The sequence below is a fragment of the Equus przewalskii genome, chromosome 9 (assembly GCF_037783145.1).
Source record: "Equus przewalskii isolate Varuska chromosome 9, EquPr2, whole genome shotgun sequence".
Lineage (NCBI taxonomy): Eukaryota > Metazoa > Chordata > Mammalia > Perissodactyla > Equidae > Equus > Equus przewalskii.
In genome coordinates, this window is record NC_091839.1 from 60,694,823 (window position 1) to 60,718,028 (window position 23,206).

The 23,206-nt window shown below is 43.9% G+C and overlaps 1 protein-coding gene across 8 annotated transcripts in view; it reads right to left on the reverse strand.

Annotated features, from left to right (window-relative positions):
- The window catches only part of FYN (FYN proto-oncogene, Src family tyrosine kinase), a 204,486-nt gene that overhangs the window by 118,566 nt on the left and 62,714 nt on the right, over positions 1–23,206 (reverse strand). Inside the window, exon 1 of one of the 8 annotated variants that reach the window (XM_008514794.2) lies at positions 22,143–22,260. The exons of the other annotated variants lie outside the window; for them this stretch is intronic. The gene's annotated coding sequence lies outside the window, so the exon portion shown is untranslated. Of the gene's footprint in view, positions 1–22,142; positions 22,261–23,206 lie in introns of those variants that run through there. 8 annotated transcript variants of the gene reach the window in all.

Sequence of the window (23,206 nt, forward strand, 5' to 3'; positions counted from 1 at the left end):
AGAGCACAAACAAAGCCCCGATGCAAGGGAAGAGGACGGGAACCAGAAAACACAGGGTTCCCTAGGAAACGGAGCCTACTTGCCGACTGACTGATGGTGGCCTTCCCTCCTCATGGGGGAGGGAGGGTGCTCTGGGAAGGCATCACTGACTAATCTGCTTCCTCTGCCTGCAGGGGCCCTAATCCTTCTGGCTTCAGCCCAACAAGTTGGGGAGACTTGAGCAAGGTTGCGGTGGTTGGTTGTTTTATCATTTGCTGGAGGAGGAGTATTCAGAAGAAACGAGGAGGAGGAGGAGAGATGGACACAGAGAGGGATGGGCACGGAAGGCACTCAGCCAGCAGAAAGGCATTACTGACCACAGGAGAAGGGGGCAGAGGTGGAACTACAAAAGGCCGACGCTCCTTTCTCGTCAGCTATTGCCAAGATGAGACAGAATCAGAGGCTCGGCTGAGGAGCAAGGCACCACCCAACCAGCAATTGAGCTTATCCCCAGCTGCCGAGAGGCCTGCTCTGAAGGCCGACCAGAGAGGTATATTTTGGGCTCACTGGCACAAAAGGTTGAGCTGAGTCATGCAAAAGGGTGGTTGGAGGGGCTGAGTGGGGTTTTAGGGCTCCCTCTGCCCCCTGTAATCTCCATCAATCCCCAGCAGGAGTAGGGATATAATTTCTCCTCCTCCTTTTCAGAATAATATGTTCTTTAAACCTTTAGGCTGAGGGTACCCAGTTTATCTGGGGAAGAAATATATGAAGTAATTGCCATTGGAATAATTAGTTGATGGTCAGGAGGGAAAAAAAAAGATTTTGCTTCTATGAGACTCATGAGTATATATTTATAATAATCATGTCTTTCTGGCAATGAGTTTCTGTCAGGTGATCACATCACTTATGTATCAGGTAAAAATAAAATCGAAACTCTGTTTTTGTAGTATACTTGAATTAGCTTTGACTTGCCTTTATAAATGAAGCTGTTCCTAGGGATCTGCAAGCCACAGTCTGAACAGAAATGTGGTTTTGCTGTGTTGCAGGCACAGCTGCTGGACAAGGCCCCGAGCGCGCGTCCAACCTGATTACCACTCTCAAGACCCTCCAAACAGATATTCTGCAGGGGTTCCTGGGAAAGCCCGTGAAACACACACAGTATCACAGTGCTGCCAAGATCAGGGTTAATAATGATGTGTGCGGAGCCCCTGGAGTGCCGGCTGGCTACAATATTAGAATCCCAGAATCTTGGGGCTGAATGGAGTGTTAGAGAATATCTAGTCTGGCAGTTTTTAAACTATTTTTTTAGTATGTACCAGAAGCTTGTGTGGCCACACACACACACAGATGCATGCATTTCCAAGGTTTATGCTAAACTCCAAAATATTAGACAAAAGTGAGACAGATCAGCTCTGGTTCAAGAGGAAAAGGACCCAAAACGCCACCACCTCAGCCATCCTCCTGGCCCACCAGGCACTTCTGGGGAACTCTAATGTTCTAGCAACACTGAAAATCCCAATCAAGCCCCCTACCCCCATCCCCTATCTGAATCTTATCCTCAACACCTCTTCCTTCCTCTTCCAGCAACGCTGGTGACCCAACACCTCCACCTTTTCTCTACCAAGGATCTATTTTACCCACCCTTGAGGGTCCCACGTTTTGAACCATGTCACCTGTCATAAAAGCTGCACTTTTGAAGTGATAACTAATATATTTGCCCAGCTCTTATCTGGAGTCAGCAAGACCTTGACTTACATCTTAGCCCTGCTAAGCTTGGTAAACTCCGGAAAATTCCTTAATAATCTGAAGTAGTAAACCCTGTAGAAGCTTTCCTTCTCTTCCTCTGCTTTTTATTTCATCAGAACAAATCTCCACCAAAAGAATATCAAATACCTAGGACTAAATCTAACAAAAGATGTGTAAGACCTTTACACTGAAAATTACAAAATACTATTGACAGAAATTAAAGACCTAAGTAATAGAGGGTTATGCCCTGTACAGGGACTGGAAATGTCAATATTTTTAAGATGTCAATTCTCCCCAAAATTGCATCTTCAATGTAATTTCAACAAAGAAAAACATAGGTCCCGCCCCCCCCAGTAGAAATTGACATGCAGGTTCTTAAACTTATATGGAAATGTAAGGGGCCAAAAGCCAAGATATTCTTGAAGAAGAACAAGGCTGGAAGACTTACTTTATCAGATATCAAGATTCATTATAAAATAATCCTATTAAGACTGTGTGGTATTTGTGCAAAGACAGAGAAATAGACCAACAGAACAAAACAGAAGGTTCAAAAAACAGATCTACATAGATAGTCACCTAATTTGTGACAATGACAACACTGAAGTTCAATAAATGGTTTGGGTTCACCAGGTGTTGTAGGTTGAACTGTGGCTCCCTCCAGAAGATATGCTGAAATCCTAAGCCCCCAGTACCTCAGAATGTGGCCTTATTGGAAATAGTATCGTTGCAGATGTAATCGGTGAAAATGAGGTTATACTGGATTAGGGTGGGACCAACATCTAATATGACTGGTATCCTTATAAGAAGGAGGAAACACAGACACAGAGAGACGCTAGGGGAAGAAGGCCATGCGAAAGCAGGCAGAGATCAGAGCAATGCAGTTGTGAGCCAAGGAACATCAAGGATTACCAGAAACTGCCAGAAGCTAGGCAGGGACAAGGGAGGATCTTCCATGGAGCCTTCAGAGGGAGGACGGCCCTGCTGACACCTTGATTTTGGACTTCTGGCCTCCAGAACTATGAGGATAAAGTTCTGTTGTTTGACGCCACTCAGTTCGTGGTACTTTGTTACAGCACCCCCAGGAAATGAATACACTGAGTATCCATATGAAAAAAAGGCATCTTAATCTCTACCTTACATAAAGCAAAAAATCAATTCTAGATGGATGGCAGAATTAAATGTGAAAGGTAAAATAATGAAACTTTTAGAAGAAAATGTAGAGAATGCCTTTATACCTTGTGATAGGTAAGGGTTTTTTTAAAAAAACATAACACAAGAAAGTGTTAACCATAAAAAAAAACATGATAATTTGGACTATATTAAAATTAAGAATGTCTTTATAAAGTGACATCAACAGAATCAAAACGTAGGCCGCATAGGGGAGAAAATAATTGCAATACATATATTCAGCAAAGAACTCCTACAAATCCATAAGGAAAAGGCAGACAACCCAATAAAGGAATGGGCAAATACTTGAAAAGAAATTTCATAAAAAAATAAAATCCAAATGGCTAATAAACATAGAAAAAGACGCTCTAGTTTAGTTATCGGAGAAAAGTAAATTCACAATGCATTACCAACTCACACTTACCAGATTGGCTAACATGACAGAGACAAAAACCACAAAGTGTTGGTGAGGATATGGAGCAACTGGAACTGTCACGCAGTGCTAGTGAGAGTGCAAATTGATAAAGATACTTTAGAAAACTGGCAGTATCTATTAAAGCTGAACACACCCATATCCTATGACCCAGGACCTCACCATCAAGGAATCTTACGGAAATGTCACAGATGCTCACCCATTGACATGTACAAAATGTTCCTAGCAGCTCTATTTGTAACAGCCCCAAAATGGAAACAACCCAAAAGCCCACTTACAACAGAAGGGTTAAATAAATTTTGGTATAGTTATACAATATATTACACGGCAATGAGAATGAATAAACTACAACTCATAACAACACGGATTAATCTCCTAAAGAGAGACGCAAGAGTACATACTTAAGATTTTATTTACATAAAGTTTAAAACAGACAAAATCAACCTCTGTTAGAAATCACGCTATTAGTTACCTTTGGTGGGAGTGGGGGTAGGTAGGTGCTGGAAAGAAGTCTCAGGGGCTTCTGGCGTTTGGGTGACGTTCTTTTTCCATCTGGCTACTGGTTACAGGGGAGTGTTCACTTTGTAAAAATTCATTATCAGTGCACTTAACAATTTGTGCACTTTTCTGTATGAATGTTATACTTCAATTAAAAAAAAATCGGGTGGTTAATGCAGTGAAACCAGAGACAAAACAGAGCTCTTACGAGTACTGAAAGCAAGAGAGCACAGCAATTTAATTTAAGCAAGATAATTCAAAAATTTGCTTCGCTAAAAGCTTAAAAGTGCCATTTCATTTAATTGTGTTTTTTATTCACTTAAGATGACGGTCATGCCAATGCTGTTTTATTATTATATGTTAGAATAGCATGAAGCAAACACAGTTTCAAAATATAATAATACAAATCATTTTAACTTTATCTTATTGATTTTTCTTAAGTGATAATTTGGGTATTCAAGCCCAATTTTTTCATGTCAATTAAAACAGTTTCCTGGACTTTCAATTATAGTCTGTAGCATCTCTAGATGGAAAAGTCCTGGGGATGAAGATGTATTCAATATTTCCCTTCTAGAGTCACCATGTGACATCAGCTCATCCTGCCAATGGAAGCAACAACAGTTCAGCTTGCCTCTGTCGCCTTGCTGTGGGTAAACCTATCGTTTCCACCTGATAGCCTGAAATACTGAAAATAACTCCCAGGACGCCGTTCCTGCCTTTGTCGATTTCCTCTTCAGTCTCCCACTGTGGAATACGCATGGTCACGAGGTGGAGTCCTGACCTACCTTAGAGCAGCAAGCACCACATGGATGGAGAGAGAGTTCTGTCCCCTAGTCTCGGAGGCAGCTCGACCTCCGCCTTCTGCTAGGCCCGCTCCTGCTCTGGTCAGAGTCTGTGCAGGGGCGAGCCATCATCATCAGGCATGCGCTCTGCACAACTGCTCCAGCCACCACTGAAATAAATCCCCTGGAGCATAGAAACCATATGGCCAGACTCTGGTTTTCCCAAACAGCTTTGCTCTCTCAGACCTACACAGCATCCTGGAGTGCAGGCAGCCCCCACAGGAAGTGAGAGATGGCTGTGCCCGCTGAGGCCTACATTCTGAGATGGGAAAGGAACGGTGTGTGAAGGGACTGTGGAGGACATGGGGTTCCTGTGAAGGAAACCTCACTCACCCTCACCATGAGAGGACAGCATGGGGACCAGGATCCTAGATCTGAGCTGCTCTACTCCATGGATCATGAGGAATCCACGGCCTTTCTTTGGCCGCTCCATTTCCCTGAATATTAACTTCCCAAAGGAGACTCCCTGGACTCAAACTCTTGTTTTTGTGCAGATTTTCTGACCCTAATTCTGCTCCTAACTTCACCATATGACAAGGATTTCATGGGTCATTTAAGAAGGTTTCCACATGCCCAGTTAGATTCCCTCTGGTAAGAAAAGAACATTTGCTTTTTAAATAATTTTTTATTGTAAGTGGCCAGAGAGATTTTCCATCCAAAAATATAGATAAATCACAAGAGTCAAAGAGGATAATCAGTTAAGAATTTACGTGGACTGAGGAAAATCATCCGGGCCAATTCCTTGCAAGCCTTTTAGCTAGATGAGTTGGTTCTACCAGCCGGGGCAGGGGTAGGCAAGCTACAGCCTGTGGGTCAGATTTGGCCCGCTGCCAGTTTTGCACAGCCCATGAACTGAGAATGGTGTTTATCTTTTTAAACGGTTGAAAAAAAAAAAAATCAAAAGAATATTTCGTGATGTGAAAATTATAAGAAATTCAAATTTCAGGGCCTATCAGTGAAGTTGTGTTGGAACATAGCCACACCCATTAGTTTACCTCTTGTCTCTGGCTGCTGTCATGATACAAAGGCAGAGCTGTCTTCCAGAGACTGTAGGGCCTGCAAAGCCAGAAATGCTTACTATCTGGCCATTTACAGAAAGAAGTTTGTGGACCCTGGAAACCAAGATAATTGCTGTATGTTTGCAGAAGGTTGTCCACTCTGATCTTGCTCTCCCTTACGTGTTGTGAGCTTCTGGGGGGTCTCCGCAATCAGTCAAAGGCAAGTCCTAATGCTGGTACCAATTTCACACTAAGCTGGTAAACGAACACAACCCGCTAGAGAAGTGTCTTTAGACCTGTGGTCTGGTCATCAAATTAGTGGGTCCCAAAATTCAACTTAAGTTGGTTGTACCCAGCATTTTCATTAATGACATAGAGAAAAACATCAGGGCATTGTATGGACTGAATTGTGTCTCCGCCCTCCCTGCCTCCCCACGCCCACAAATTCGTATGTTGAAGCTCTAACCCCCAGGACCTCAGAATGTGACTGTATTTGGAAATAGGGCCTTTAAAGAGGTAATTAAGGTAAAATGAGTCCAAGGGTGGGCCCTCAACCAATAAGACTGGAGTCCTTGTAAGAGGAGGAAATTAGGACGTGCGCAGAGGAGAGACCATGTGAGGACAAAGGGAAAAGAAGGGCATCTACAAGCCAAGGAGAGAGGCTTCAGAAATAATCAACCCTGCACACACCTTGATCTCGGACTTGTAGCCTCCAGAGAGGCGAGAAAGTAAATATCTGTTGTTTAAGCCCCCAGGTCTGTGGCACTTTGTTATGGCAGCCCTAGCAAACTGATAGAGGTGTCATCATACATAGTATTATTTGGTGAAAAAATGTTTTTTCAATCACACATGCATGTTTGCATGTATGGTATGGTTGTGATGTAGAAATGTATTACATTCTGTCTGTCACATCACAATAAACTGAAGAACACTGTAGTGGAAGAAGAGACATGCGCTGGGTAGCAAAATCACAGAGGGTTGTTCTAAGTGAACCGAGACATCAGAGGGGAAAAGAGCACTTACTGAACATATTATAGGCCCTTGTGTACAGTATCTCATTTAGTCTTCACACAACCCTCAGCAGTGGGTAATGTTATACGTCTTCAGCTGATAAAGAAACTAAAGCACAGAGAAGTGAAGTAACCCACACGAGTGGCAGAGCCAGGTCTGACTCCAAAGCTTATATATTATTATTCCTCATCATAAATCAGTTTCTATTTCTGTGTCCCACAGAACAGAATGTGGTTTGACAATATTAAGGGATCAGAGGGAAGGGGAAACATTTATAAATAATAACAGCTGACATTTACTGGACACTCACGATGTGCCAAGTACTGTGCTAAGCTTTACATAACTGACCTCACTTCATCCTATTAACCCAATGGACTGGGAGAAGGTTAGCCACGTTTTCAGTGGAAGAATCTGAATCTGGAAGAAATCAACTTGCCCAAGGTTACAAAGCTGGTAAGTTGCAGACCCAGGATTTGAACCCCCACTGGTCTGCCACTGAGCAAGAGCTCTTGCCCATCACAATCTCTCCTTTGAACTGACTGTACCTATTGTCATATAACTGTGTGCTGGTAGTATCCACTTGAAGAAAAAAATGCAGACTTTTTATTCATATGTCCAATAAATATTAACCGAGCACATATTACATACCATTCCCTGTTCTGAGGGCTAAGGACACAATAGTGAACAAAAGAGAGAAATCCTGCCATCGTGGTGACCGTCTGAGTAAAATCTTAATGATATAACCAGACCAACTTGATTGAAATCACCTCATGGGTGAGGGCAATGAGCAGTAAGGTTCAGGGGTTCTGAAGGCACAGGTCAAAGAAATTGTAGAAACTGTAGAAAACAGGGGAAGGTGGGTAAGGTTTAGTAAATTGAAGTTTCCAGCAGTTTCATGTAATATCTCGTGTCCAGGTTTACTTATAATGTGGGAATGTTGCGTCTCCGAGTTGACTGCAAGTTTCTCAACGGCAGGGGCTATGTCATACTTTAAAACATCTCCCTCAGTGCTCCGCATGGTGTACAGTAGTTTGAATTTATTTATTAAGTTTTAAGGTGTTTCCAAGAGAAATGTGCAGGGGTTACTCAAGGACTTGCAAGTCAGATGGAATGATAAATGTCAGACAATCCTTATAAAGTCTCAGTAGAGAAAGGTGGATATTGCCGTGTGGTGTTAGGGATGTGAGCAAGAACTATATGTTCAACTGGAAGAATTTTAGCTAAATCAAATGAGATACCAGTACAACGGTCAGGAAATCAGAATGAGGCCTGGTCATGAGAATGTGAGAAAAAAATTGGGCTGAGTGAAAGGAAACCAGGGCATGGCGTATTAAGAATTTTAATATATTTGTGGCAAATAGTTTTCCTAAGGTTTCTTTGACTTTAATTTTATTTAGGATTTTTCATGTACAGAAATGTAATATTTTTACTTAGTCAAGGCTATTGATTATTTCATCAAGAAATAATCAGGAAGTGAGCAAATATTTAGATGCCAAAATGTCTTCTCTGTGTTATTTATAATATCAAATATGAGAAAATTTAACTGCATGGTAATAAAACGCTGAATGGTTAAATAAACCATGTCTATTTACACAATGGAAAACTCCACAGTCATTATTTAATCACATTAGAAAATGATCACAATTTAATACTAAATGAAACAAGCAGGATCAAAACCATATATATGTATAAAATGACATGCAGCTCCCAAACAAAAGAGGGGAAATAAATACATCGTAACACTGCTATCTTGATATGATGTGATTAAGAAATATTTTTATTTTCTTCTTTAGAGCTCATCAAATTTCTACAATGAGTGCCTATTTTCAAGTCAGGAAAAAATAAAAACCATTTAAAATAAGTTTAAATCAGAGAAAGTATGCACATAGTATCTCTATTGTGTATCTTTGACTTGCTGATGGCCTTGGCCACCAGACGCCTTTGACCACACCGGAACGAGTGGCAAATTCTGGTAACGTTATTTAAAAAAAAACCAAACGTTTCTTTTTTTTTAAAAGATTTTATTTTTTTCCTTTTTCTCCCCAGCCCCCCGGTACATAGTTGTATATTCTTCGTTGTGGGTCCTTCTAGTTGTGGCATGTGGGATGCTGCCTCAGCGTGGTTTGATGAGCAGTGCCATGTCCTCGCCCAGGATTCAAACCAACGAAACACTGGGCCGCCTGCAGCGGAGGGCGCAAACTTAACCACTCGGCCACGGGGCCAGCCCCAAAACCAAATGTTTCTAAACCCACCTGCAAGCAAGGAGTTTTCAAAATAGATGCAGCAGTGGCCAGGGCAGTCACCAGGATGAGATGATGAAGTATAATGAATTCTTTGGCTTGGACAATACATCCATTCAACAAACATTTATTGAGTCTCTGTCATGCACCAGGCACTCTGTTAGGTACTGAAGGTCAAATTGGGTCCCTGGGAACAAATGATCCATTGGGCCGACACTGGGCCTATGCAACCTGACTCTAGCAAGATCCAGCAGCAGGCAGCGCTGGGGAGTAATGGTGCAGCCGCAACCTTAATCCTCTCATCTGGGCTCTGACCCTCCTTGGATCTGTGGCCTGGAGAAAGGCTCGCTTCACCTCTCCAGCTTACACCTCATTTGTAACACAGGGATAATCCTGCCCCAGTACTCAGCACCGTGGGGAAGAATAAGCGAGAGCACTCTGGGCTTGTTTTTATCTATACAGTGCCAGATGGAGTCTACGTGGTAATAACCAGTGTTGCTTCCTTCCTTTGGAAATCGCCTATTTATTCTTTCAGAAAAAATAAAGGGCTGGAAATGAGGTTCAGTCATTAAGGGGATATTCCGTATTTTTCTTCCTCAGAATATCTACATGAGCAATTACAGAAATGAATGACTGTTTTCCAACCTCAGACAAGAGCAGAGGGAACTCAAAGTTCTCGCAAGGTTCACGAACATTCCAAGGACAAAACTAGGTGAGAAGCTGCCAGTCTTTAGGGATGTAATTCAATTACAACCACCACTTCAACAATCTAACGAAATTAATTTACAGTTTTCCAACTCTCACTTTTAGGAAGGGTGATTTTTAAAAAAACAAACAAGTGTTAACCTATTTGTTATAAAATTTAAGCTTTTTAAGAAAGACCAGAGGGCACTGAAAGGTTACCAACCATTACGTCCAAATCAGATATAAACACGAAAATCTCTCTTCTTTCTCTCCCAAACTGAACTCATTTCCCAAACACCGGGAACATCCATAAATTAATGCCCTATTACAGACAGAAGAGGAGGTGGAGAAGGAGCTGGGAAGAAAGGGGGAGAAACACGCAGACCTCAAATGCGGCACTTTTAGGTGAGAAGTCTCCCTTTATTGGCTACTAAGGTGAATGCTCAAGCACAGTACAAATACATTCACTGAGCAAGTGCAGCTCGAACTCCTAGGGTTCCCATTTTAAGTGAAAGGTTAGGGGTATTCTCCTGTTGTTTCTATAACATCTTCAGATTCTTTGTGGTCCCTCTACCATGGTAAGGACTGGTAAGTGGAGTGTTCCAACAGTTTTGCAAATATCTGGACTAAAATCTCCCACCCCTCCACTCTTCACTTCAGTGATGCTACCTGTCAATAACCACACAGGTAGAGCAGGGCATAAATGGGTCAGGTGAAGCAAAGGTCTCTGTTAAATTTTCTCTGTCTCATGGGTGACAATTAGGTATGGTCCCCTTCCCACTGCTCCCGCACCACCTCCACCCATTACTGCTGAGTCCCAAAGACTCTAGCTCCTGATGCAAGTGTGCAGGAGCGGCAGCCACAGGAGAGGTTGCCTACACCATACTGCCTACACGCAGGACAAAGCTGGCAACTTCCAGCCTGGGTGGGGCAGTACTGTACAAATGGCAACCGTCGTTGCCTTTGAAGGATATGAGTGTGCTATGATAGATTCAGTAATTGGTCTACTTTTTAAAAAGGAGTTGTAAAAATCATATTTAAAATGCTTGTTGATGTCCTGTGGGTATGAGTCACTTTGCAAAGCAGGATCAAAATGGATGCTCTGTTATGAATTCCTGCTGGTTCTTTGATTCTAAGCAACTTTATTAATGTTAATAAGAGTTACGCACACATCAATGAGAATAAATTCCTTGGGTGTTGTGGCGCTTCAATTAATGATTTGTAATAAGCGACGTAAAAAGCTTTCTAATTTTCTTCCAAGTAATGACACACTAGTCCAGAAGAGCTGCAAATCCGGCACAGGTCTCACCACAGGGTGGGAGAGCCGGGGGATGGGAGGAGGCAGGCTCTCGGGCTGGCGGGAGGCTGCCTGAGGCCCTGCAGAACTCCTCTGCGGAGGGCGTGGGAGTGCCAACAGGAGGGACAGACACAACCCGCCCAGGGGATGATGAATGTGATGAAGGCAGGAAAAGAAAACTCACAGAGAGCGAGCCTGACGCAGAAGGAATTTACTATAATCTAAAATGGGAACGACTCTCTGCAACCGTGCTTCTGAAATCTGTCACAGGATTGTTCCGTTTTTTCAGAACATAAGTTAATACTATTCATTGAGTTCCAGAAATACCCACCGAGATGAAAATGGGAATGTAAGTTCCAAGGATGATGCAGCAGAATTCCCGAGGAATAGGTTATTTTGCAGTGACACAAAGCTCTGCCTCGAGGTTCTGGAAACCCAGCTCCAGATGGAACCCTCTCCTGCCCAGCCCACAGTTCTCTCCTCAACTCTTCTCGTGGGAAACTGAATGCCCATGGCTGATCTTCTCTGAGGATGGGGTAGGATGCCATGGGGGCTGCAGCAGAGACAAGTATAAATGGCAAATGCCTCAATCCCGTGATTCGGGAAGAGAACACGCCAAAATTTTAATCTAAAAATCTCCTCGGTGTTTGCTGCTCCATACTTTACCTTATACTTCCCTAGATTTTATCCTAATGCTTCACAGATACTGAAAAGACCTCTGCCAACAAATAAGACCCCGGAACATTAAGTGCTGGGTTCACAGTGACAGGTGTAAGGGGCGCTGCGCAGAGTCCCGTGTTATACCTGAGAGATCTGGAAATACTGTCCACATCACTTACAATGCCGCAGCAGGCCTCGGAACTCTCTAGCTTCCGGCAGCACCCTAATCGTTCTGTTCAGTGGTCACCTACCACCTGGCAGATTTCAGAGCACTTTTAAAGGACATTGCATTTAAACGTTTCAATGTAAACCACATCCATCATAATTACGGCAGGGTTCTCTACACTGTGTGCATTTCATTTAGGATTAGGTGGCTTTTTCAGGGAGTTCCCCACTTGTCCTGTAACATCTGCCTAGTCGCCCTGAAGCAGCATACATGGGGATTCTTATGATGTGTAGTTTAACTAAACAAACATTTATAGGGAGAGAAACTTGTTGGCTAGGGAAACGAATACCAAGTTCAACATAACTTCCATACCAGCCACTTAGACCTAACTGGGAGAGTATCATTCATTCTATGAATTATGAGAAACTGGAATGATCATACTAGAAAAACATGAGCCAATTACAAAAACAGCAAGTGCATCTAAAACTGACAAATGCAAATAGTGCCTGGGTTGTGCACTGTTTTTGGATTACTCCTTCCTCACTTCTGCTGGTGTTAGAGACACATACGAGTGTTCTGTAGACAGCCTATATGGGAGTAGAGCCTTTGACAAAAACCTTTTGCCTCCATCTTAGCTCCCCACCATGACAGGCATGAACTTGTTGGGCATCAGGGGAAGATCTCTGTGTAACAGTGACTGAGCAGGTGCAAGATGCTGATTAGGTGCTAATGAAGGGAACAGAAGTATCAGACACCATCTTGGTCTTCAACATGTTTGCAGCCCACTGGGCAGATAAGCTCTATAGACATGCCAAGTTAACTAACAATGTAATACTTAACCACTGACTATTTACCAAGATGGACGCAGAGTGAGTTTTGAAGAAACTGGACAAAACTCCTGGATTTCCCAACCATACATGTTTTTCTTGGCTAGGAAACCATAAAATTTGGAACCAGAAGATGACCAGAATCCAGCTAAAGTTCCTCTAAGTGTGAGAAATGGAAACTCAGTGGCCCAGTTGTTTATCCATTTTCTCTAGAAAAAGCCCCCATCCGCTTTGAGAGCTATTCCCAGGACCCTCCATCTGCCTCGAAACAGCAGCTTCCCGCTGACCTTCGGAGGCCACTCAGAGTTCCAAGGGTATGCTGCCACTCATCCTCTGAGCACTGTTCTTGGCTAATTGGTAGTTTTTTTGGATTTTGTCAATCAGGTACCTTTCTGGGGTATACATTTAGTTCTTTAAAAAGTATTACTTCAATCACTTCAAATATTTGAGCTTCATTAAAAATTCTTTTTTTAAACTATGCTGCTTTTACGGCTTGAGTCTGGAAGTGAGGTTTCACCCTACAGATCATTTTTTTTTAAGTCAATTAGCTAACACTAATAAATGTACAAGAGATTTTCTTATTCTCAAGCTACTCTGAACTGAGGACCACAAATTCCAAAGTTGATCAGATCCCAGTCAGTTTCATTCATCACATATCCTCAGCTTGTTAGTTTCACGTTCTCCAGTCTGCGAAGAGTCAAGTACAATTATTGTTAGCATCAGGGAAGGAAGTAACCTACTTCATGATGTTCTCAGCCAGTGACTCCTGGGGCGTGGGTGATGGAGACCACGGAGGCAAAGAGTAGTAAGAACCTGAACAACAGGTGTCTTTGCCTACGGCCTTGGCTGGGTAATGTTTAACATTATCACTCTTGAGATAACACAGAAACGATTCTGCTGAGGATAATCTCATTTCTGCAGCAAACAGTACAAATGGAGAATTACCTGAAGAAATAATCTGTGCAAGAGTACGTGGAATTTCAGCTTCCTAAAAAAGCTGTACTATGTTAATATGGGATATTTTGCTTTCCAAGAAAACATCACAAATATCCATCATGTCAGGAATAGAGGAAACCACATGAACAGAGAAAAAGAAAAGCATCTTCTTTCCCATAAATGACCTTCTCCCCTCTAAATAGTTTCCCATGTGCTAATTTACCGAGGGGATAAGACAGTGCGGACAGAGCCACTGGTTCACTAAAGTCTTCTTATCCTCAAATCCACAGTTTACATCAAAAGCTGCTAAAGTAAACCAAATAAACTCAGAAAGAACATTTCATTCCCGCATGTTTAAAAGCCAAGGAAGAGACATCATGGTCCTAAAAACATAGGAAGGCCTTGCTTAAGGACTCAGAGAGAGGGCAGGCCCGGTGGCGCAGTGGTTAAGTGCACACGTTCTGCTTCTCAGCGGCCTGGGGTTCGCAGGGTGTGGACCGCTTGTCAAGCCATGCTGTGGCAGGCATCCCACATACCCACATATAAAGTAGAGGATGATGGGCATGGATGTTAGCTCAGGGCCAGGCTTCCTCAGCAAAAAGAGGAGGACTGGCAGTAGTTAGCTCAGGGCTAATTTTCCTCAAAAAAAAAAAAAAAAAAAGGATTCAGAGAAAACTGGGCACTGCAATAAGCAGACACTGTTGACTATTCCCCTGCCATAATTCCGTCCTAAATAGGGACAGAATACTACATTGATAGTATCAATGGAAAATCACTGATATAGATTTTTAAGCCAGAAGGAAGCACAACTTTAGGTTTTGCTTTCATTGGACCGAGTAGCCAAACTTTGGAAACATGCGTGACTGCCCTCACGTAGCATCTAATGCAATGAATGGCAGGACCTGAATCTTGTGGTCTCTGGTTTTTGCTAACTGTGATATAAAACACACCCGGCCTCTTGGTAACAAGGGGCTACCTCGGCGGTTGTGACACCAACAGAACAGAAAATGCGGGTGGTGACTCATTAGCAGAACTCGGTCCTTCCCACAAGGCTGGCCTGAGTGGGTACCGTATGTGCAATGGCGTGTGTGGAAACTTGGAGGCTTGCATCCACATCTGCTGCGTCAGCACCACGGACTGGAAAGAACTCGGCAAGGACTTAAGAAACCTGATTCTGCTACAGGCTTCACGGAGGATTTTTTCTGCGACTTGAGTGGTACTTCACCCTCCTTAGCCTTCAGCTTCCGCATAAAATAAAGAAGGCAGACTAAGTGACTCTCATATTCCTTCCAGGCTTCTGCTGAAGCTCCCGGGGTCTCCGTCAGCCACCTTCAGCCCCCGGACTCTCCAAGCCTTTCGGAAGAGCCTCTCAAAGAGCAGAGCCCTCTGTTGGCTTCACCTCCCTCAAGGGCCCTTTCTGCCACCCCAAGATAAACACCAGATGACCCAAAGTGTGTTCGTAAGCCCTGTGTGTTTGGTCCTGCAATGCGTTCTCTACGGCTGGTCCAGGGGTTGGAACACCACTGCTGCAGGCTTTTCCCCCAAGAGGCTGTAAACCACAATCCCTCTTCAACTCAGCCTTCCCAGCACCAAAGCCGGGCAAACGACATCTTTCTCCAAGACCTGCCAGATGTCAGGAGCTCAGCCGTTCTGAACACTGCCAGATAAAATTCAGGACACCCAGTTAAATCTGAATTTTGGATAAACCATTTGGGACATACTTATACTAAACAGTTATTTACTGTTCATCTGAAATTCAAATTTAATTGGGCATCCTGTATTTTTCATTCATTTTTATTTATTTATTTGCTCAATCTGGTAACCCTAACATGACAGACGCCTTTATCGTAGGGGTGAGGTACCAGGCTGCCCCACCAAAACAGCCTCGTGCACAATAAAACCACCGCTGGCCTGACTTCTGGGTCTTGGGAACAAGAATCCACATGGTTCAAGTGTTTTTCTCCTTAATCCTCTCCCCGCTCCTAGGTCTGCCCCCTTTCTAGTCCTCCTAGTGACTTCATATCACCACATTTCCTACCTGGGTCCCTTCCCCAAGGGGCTCAAAGTGTCTACTGACCACCTTTCCAATCATAGCCCCCTCCCTATGGCAGACGTGTAATTCATACATATGTGTCACTCAACATTTAATGAGTCATCAACTTCCTCTGAACGAACTGCTTTTTCTTTTTAAAGGTCATTATAACCTCAAATTAAAATAATCGAATTGTAGGCCGCCAAAAAAATTGAAGTGACAAAGAAGTAGGCTGTGTGAAAGAGAGGCCTTGTGGGGGACGGGTGAGGGTTGGCATCACCTAGAAGCTGCTCTCGTGACATTTCCTCTAAGTGTTTCTGCTTTTCTTAGCCTTTTCTTTTCTCTTCTTCTGTGCTCACGACAGCCCTCAGGGTAGCTGAGGAACTTGTGGATAAGGGCCAAATGGAAGGGGAAGTGGAATGGGCTGGAGCAGGCGGTGGGGTTCTACTTCTAAACTGGTCACACACCTTGCCCTCTGCCTGCAGCCAACCTCACTCCAGGACACCAGTGCAGTGCCCAAGATCCCCGAGAGCCAGCATCTCATTTAGACTGAAAAAACACACAGCCTGACTGGACTTCCTCCTTTTTGAGCAACTTGTGTTCAGAGATGAAACATAACTGCACAAGCTTGTAACTCTTGGCTCCTGAATGCCGGTTGAAATGACTCCAGGGGCCATTAAGAACCCCCAATCTCTCTCCAGGGCAAATCCGTCTAGATGGCTCTGAAAGCTAACCTGCAGGAGGGGAGGGGTTGGTGGACATGGTGGACACATTGCAGCGACTCAGGCACTTCCAACTGGGTCAGCTGGATTCCCCCTCAGACCCAGCTCTGCCCTCCTGGGAAGGACCTCTGTTCCTAGGTAATTCTATCCAAGATGACCCTTTATCTTAATGTCCACACCCGTCAGCTAAAAGCACCTCACCAACCCATCAAAAGGAACAGGCTTAAAATGAATGAAATGACAAAATATTATGTAACAGATAGTTCATTATCCTTCTTAAGCTACTAGCCCTTAGCAGAATGACCCTCACTCAATCTTTTTGGAAGACAGGACTGCTACGTGTCCTGGCTCACGCATCAAAGTAAGATGAATTACTAGTAACTTGAACTGAGAAATTCTGTTTTATAATTTTGCAATACCCACTGCAGGGTAGCTGGAGGCACCCAGGGTCTGCCGCACTGACTCAGCAGCATACACCTTCCAATTATCTTTCTATCTCTGGAACTCTGCCCTGAGGTGAGGGAAGTGGATTTTTTCAGATGATAGAGTTCTGGTGATGATGGGGTAAGGCCGAGGGGGGATACAGGGAGTAACATTCTCTCACATGTCCCAAGGGCTTTATGTTCTTATTTAGTTTTCCCAATAGCCTAACTAGGAGAAATGGGCCCCTGGGTCCAAGCAGGATTTGAACTCGTGTCTTTTGGACACCAAGGCCCACTGTCTACCACATCCTGTTTCACTCAGGGTCTGGAGCCCTTGGAAGAGCGGAGTGCTGACGCTTTTTCAGAGTGTGCTCACTGACAGGGACGGACTAAACATTTCATAGGCTTATAGCAAGGCTTCTACTGAAGGGATTTATATGAACAGAGGACTTATTTTTAATAATTTTTGCAGGAAAAGAGTGTCCAGTATTTAGACGGTTATGTTTCAGATCTTGAGTTACACCTTGGTAGTGTATAAGAATTTTTTCTTAACAGAGGATGGTGAGGAACTCCGTGGCAAGACAGATGCTGGGCTTTACTGCTAGATAACAGGAAACGGTCTCTTGCCTTCAAAATCCTGCACAGTGAGCCGGGGAGTCTGGCCACTCCTAACGCATCAGTTCACTGGGGTTAACAAGGAGTTGAAAGAGCAGTTACTTCCTTCTCTCAGATTAGTTTTCTTTTCTTTCTCATTAAATTGTATTTTTTAGAGGAATTCTTATTTTCAATCATCAGGTGTTTCTCTCACTCACTCACTCACCCCCAGGAAATAGAAAAATGTGGCACAAAAGGCAGGGGTCTAGTGCCCCTGAACCAGCTATCTGTTCAGAAGGCCACGTGGGTTTGGGGTACTGTAAATTGTCATACTCTGTGTCTAGTGAATTCTGAAAGGTCAATCCCTACAAGTGTTTGAGAGCCATCCTCAGCCTCTAAGTCAGGAGGTGGAGGGGTGGGGCCTAGGAACCTGCATATTCTCAACCTCCAGGGTGATCCTGAAGCATCCTCCAGTTTGGGAACCACACTGGTATAGAACACACTGCTACTAAAGCTGAAGTCAGAGGGCAGTCCCTCTGGAACCAGTTTAGCTTTGCTGTGCTGCAAAGAAATCTGCATATATGATGTTTATCAGTCAAGATGCCAGGAGGAAACAGGCGACACCATCGAATTATGATAATTTAAAGGGTATTTAATAAAAGGGTTGTTTACAAAGAAGTGGGCAGGGCGCAGGAAAGCCAAAAGGTCTAGTGCAGTCCCCTGGCTAGTAATGAGGGGGAATGGGGGAGGGGCGGGCTCTGTCGCATCCCAAGGCCTGAAGGGGCAAGATGAGAGAGTGGATACCTGAATCTGAGACAGAAATGCTTGTGGCGTGTGCTGCCTGACAGGAGCAGTGACCGTCCTTTAAGGGCAACTGCCAGTCTGAGAGGCCCCACAGGGAAGAGGTATCCTGATCTCACTCACTTCCTCCCTCCAGTCTCGGGTGCTCCCCTTGCTGAACCCAACTGGAAACCAGAGGCAAAGGAGCCCACTGGGGGAGGCAATGCAGAGAAGGCAATTTTCTGGATTGCAGAGCAGAGTGGAGGAGGGAGGGGTGTTTGGACCCAGCAGAGCAGAGGGGAGATGCCTGGTACAACACCTCTACGGTGTCAAATCTTCACAGACAGCAGCATTCCACACACAGATGCTGAGGCCTCTGATGCTGTGCCACGCCCACTCACGACAGCACCTGACGGTACAGGCACTGCAGAAAGGACACAACTTTGTCCAGGGAAGTACTGCAAAAATAAATCCAGAAATGTACTTTCAAATACGTACTGAGCGCCAACTCCAGGAAAGACACGGTATTTTACTTCCACCTTGTAGTAAAGGTCTCGGTGTCTTTTATGTGAAATACAGTAGGGCTACGGCCGAGGGAAGTGCTCGTCAAGTTTAGTGAAGCCCCTGTTGCTATTCTTTCCAAAAGAAATATTCCACAGGAAAGGAAAACATCTCAGGTTTTTAAAGCGGAAACAAATTTAGCTTAAACTGCACGCACTCGTAACCTATAGCAAAAGTGACCCATTTTTTTTCTTTTTAACACACATGATTTTCCAGTTAGGTTTAACCTCCATGTTAGCAGATGATTAAATGCATAATGCGCTGTCAGGTGGCCTGAAACAAAAAGGCTGAGGGATGGGTTTATCCCATCTTTCATCTTCCCCCCAACCACTGTTCATTCCACGAAGCTTAAGAAGTTCTCAGGAGGCATCCTGTTTGACTGCCACTCTCTACTCTATGGTCACCTCCAGTGGTACCCAACAAATGCCTGTTGAATCTCTCTGTCTCCTTGCGTACCTGTTTCATTGGCTTCAGTGAAGGAAGCAGTCTCCTGAGTTCTCTGGTTTAGAGCGGGGTGCACTACCAGAGACGCCCCAGGTGACTTCAGAGGCACATCACAGACTTACAAAATGAGAACCTACTCCTTTTCCATTACTTCTCAAGCCTTCTCAAACACACAAGTCTCAGCTGGATGTTGCAGGTCTGCCACAGCTCTAGAACACCTGCTAACGCCCCTCTGCATCAGGCAGCTGCCGCCTTAGGCCCAGAATCTTCTACAGGCAAGGGCATCGACGAAAATGTAGTAACACTCTTATGTTCACTTATTTGTTTCACTGATTTTTATCTATTTATATTGAATGATACTGGTTTTCTACTTGAGGAGGTCATATAAAGTTTTTTTTAATTTAATTTAATTAATTTATTTTTTTTTGAGGAAGATTAGCCCTGACCTAACATCTGCTGCCAATCCTCCTCTTTTGGCCGAGGAAGACTGGCCCTGAGCTAACATCCGTGTCCATCCTCCTCTACTTTATATGTGGGATGCCTACCACAGCATGGCTTGCCAAGCGGTGCCATGTCCACACCCGGGATCCAAACCGGCGAACCCTGGAACCGAAGAGGAACGTGCGAGCTTAACTGCTGTGCCACCGATATAAAGTTTTTTTAAAAAATAAGTTTGGTATAAAAAATTAATTTAAGGGAAAGTATATAAATAATATAGGTGGTATGCAGATATGGAGAAAATCCTACAGGTGGTATACAAATGACTAAAGCTTGGGAAACACTGATCTAATGCTAAGTACACCTCACGAGTCAGAGAGAACTGGGTTTTAGTTCTAACTGCCATCAAATAGGTAAAATGACCCTTTTTTGGTGAGGAAGATTGGCCCTGAGCTAACTTCTGTTGTCAATCTTCTTTTTGCTTGAGAAATATTGTCGCTGAGCTAACATCTATGCCAATCTTCCTCTACTTTTCGTAAGTCGGATGCTGCCACAGCATGGCTCGATGAGTGGTGTATAGGTCTGCACCTGGGATCCAAACCTGAGAACTCTGGGCGGCCACAGCAGAGTGCAAGAACTTAACCACTATACCACCGGGCAAGCCCCTAAAATGACTAATTGTATTGCCTTGTAAACAAACGTTTCTTTCATTGAAGGTAGGAGATCTTCCGGTCAGAAGGGTTGCAGCTCAGAGAGAGGAATAAAAGTTTAGTAAAACTGCTTTGTGATCTGAATCCTGTCTTGTTTATAACATAACAAAGATGCCTGTAATAAATGATTAAACATTAAGGTTTAAAGATTTATACACAGTGTACCATCGTAGGATGAAAATATGGGAGTAGAGCTAATGAAGCGAGAGAAGATCAGCCAAATGCTGCTCTCCTCCTCAGGTCCACCAAGGGGGCCTTCGGCAGTCTGGGTAACGCAAGGAGAGACCTCTGATTCCCACAGACCTTCACTGAGAGCACCCCAGGGCCCTCCAGCCGGAATCAACTACAAAAGCATCTGTCACAGTATGTGCATCCTTTTGATGTCGGGCTGGTAAAAATCCTGCATATTCGGTGGTACTGATCAGGGAAAACACTGTCAGTAGTCACCTGCTGCATGAACTGCAAACCTCTTACACGTTTTCTTCAGCCCTGTTTCATCTCAAGTCATCTAAAACCCCAAATTCTAACCTCTTGACAAATTAATATTTATGTGCATGTTCCTTTTAAGTTAAGACCTCAAGTTAAGACCCTTTAGTATTTTAGGAAATACTAAGCCAACCAGTGGTTGGTTTTTCTTCTTACAAATGTGAGTGTGGTGAAGCGGGGTGTTTAGGTGTGCTCACACTCACTTCCATGCACACCTGACCCCCCGGCTCTGTACGCCCCCATCCTCAAACCTACCCTGTGGGCAGAGCCGGAAACCAATGCTACTGGTCCCATCCCAGAAAGAAGTATTTGAAAATAAGTCTTCTGTCCTCTAGAGGCCTGGTTTATGCTTGCGCTTTGCTAAATATCACATACCAGCAGACGTTCTGGAGCTGGGGCCCTTTTCCTATGCCCGTCTGCTGTTCACTTCTTTTAAAAATATTTCTACAATACGTCTATTGTTCTCCGCTCACTATATAATTGTATGATATGGCAAGCCACTGCTCCTCAATGAATAAAAGTGTTTCCCAAAGAATAATTGGAGTTGCTTGGCACAGGGAGTGGACCTTGCCCAGCACCAGCTGACAGATGTTGCAAACGTAGAGCCCTCCACCCTTGCTGGATGTACAAGTGGCCGGTACTTGTTCATTCCGGGACCTCAGTTTTGGCCATATAAGATAGAGGAATACTATTGTATGCCGCATGATTCCATTTGTGAATTTTTTTTTTTTACTTAGTTGCTAGAATTACAGGAAACAAACAGACTCTTACTTAAGCTCTAAAGTTCAGATTCAAATGGAATGGTTTTAAACACAGCATGACAGATAGTAGCTAATTTGGGGAGAGGGTGAGTGTGGGTCAGACTCTCCTGTGCTGCTTATTCTAACAGGATCCAGTTTCACAAAAAGACTTGTTTGAGGACAAGGGGCAAAACATGGTTTTATGTTTCAGCGTCTGTCAAATCATATCTGTACTATACATAATTTTTTGGGTGCCTGCTCCATCCTTGTCCCTTTCTCTGGGAATCTATCCTGCCAACAATTCAGCAGCAAGCCATGTGACCAAAGCTAGTCTAGCAACACATGACTGGACAGGAGTGAACAACTGACTGGAAGGAGGCCCACTCTATACGCTGGCCAGGAACCTACAAATTGTGTGGGTTGGCTTAAAAGATAAATTGAGCCAATCAGATTGCTCTGCCAGGAATTCGGAATTAGAAAATGGAAAAGCTGTTGCTAGTTAGCTGTGGGTTGCTAAACTGACAGATCTTTCTAGTTGAAACACTTTTTTTTTTTTTTTAATTTGGGGGAGGGGAGTAATAAGCAGAAATGGCTAGACTAGGTATCTACAAAATCTTTTGCTTACCAAAAAACATTTTGGGTAGAACACATTTCCAAATCACTGCTCTTTAAATATAATTAGTAATTATTTGCTTAGGAGAACATTCGAGAAGGATGAAAAGCATGTACCTAATTCCTTGGTGAGTGGTGCAGGAAGTAGAGGCTATTGTGTGGTCCCTCTGATGCATGAAGTCTTGCAGCCCAATAGCTACTGGCTCTCAAGGTATCACAGGTGACAAGGAAGGTTGCAGCCTTGAAACGAGAACACAAAGGAAGAAACACATGCCAGCTCCCAGGGAACCCTCTGTACCCCAGGCCCCAGCCTGGCGTGTGCAAGGTGATCACACATGTCTGTGGAACTGTATGGGACAGAACCTGAACCAAGAGCAGCCTTACGTGGAAGTGGGACAGGCTTAGAGTTAAACTGGTGTAAGTGAAAACAGAGAGCAGCTGCTATCGGCGCTGTATCTAGTGAACGAAGGGTGTTCTGAGAACAGGCCTGGCTGGGCAGAGGCGAGGGTGTCAGGGCCTCCAAGAGGAGGGCAGATGGTGACACTTCAGGGCAGCGAACAGAAATGCCCACGGCAAAACCCTGTGACTCTTTCATCTGAACGGATGTGTTAATGGCTCCCATGGAGCGGGCATAAGAGGGCTTAGCGCATATGCCTCCATCTACTGTACTGGCTGTAAATAAACCATGTGCTTGTCTGCGCCATCTGCTTAGTGTGCACTTTGTGGAACTGTGGGAAGAGAAAAAAGTGTTTGGGGCCAAATGGCTAGAGATACTTTAGTTGTATATTTAGGAACCAAATATGCTGACACCGCTAAATTATTACATTTCCTTTAAAGTGGGTAATTAAATTTAAATGCTCCTTTTTTTATAAGCGAGGGAGCAGCGCTGGACAGTAGGAGGCCACACAGCTTCCAAAAGGTCAAAGAGCTGGTCACAGGCACAGAATGAGGCTGGAGACAAGTCCCCTACCACTGGAGTTAATCAATCTTGAGTTAGTCATACTCAACCAGTCTCAACTGCAAATTCTTCATCTATAAGTGAGGAACCTGTCACTCATCCTCCCCGGGGCAGTATTTTGAGAATTAACTCATGCTGAAAATATGAAGTTCTTTAGATAGAAGATATTATGAACATACAAAATGTCTTTATGGAGAGGGTCACGCCCTCTATAAAGTACCGA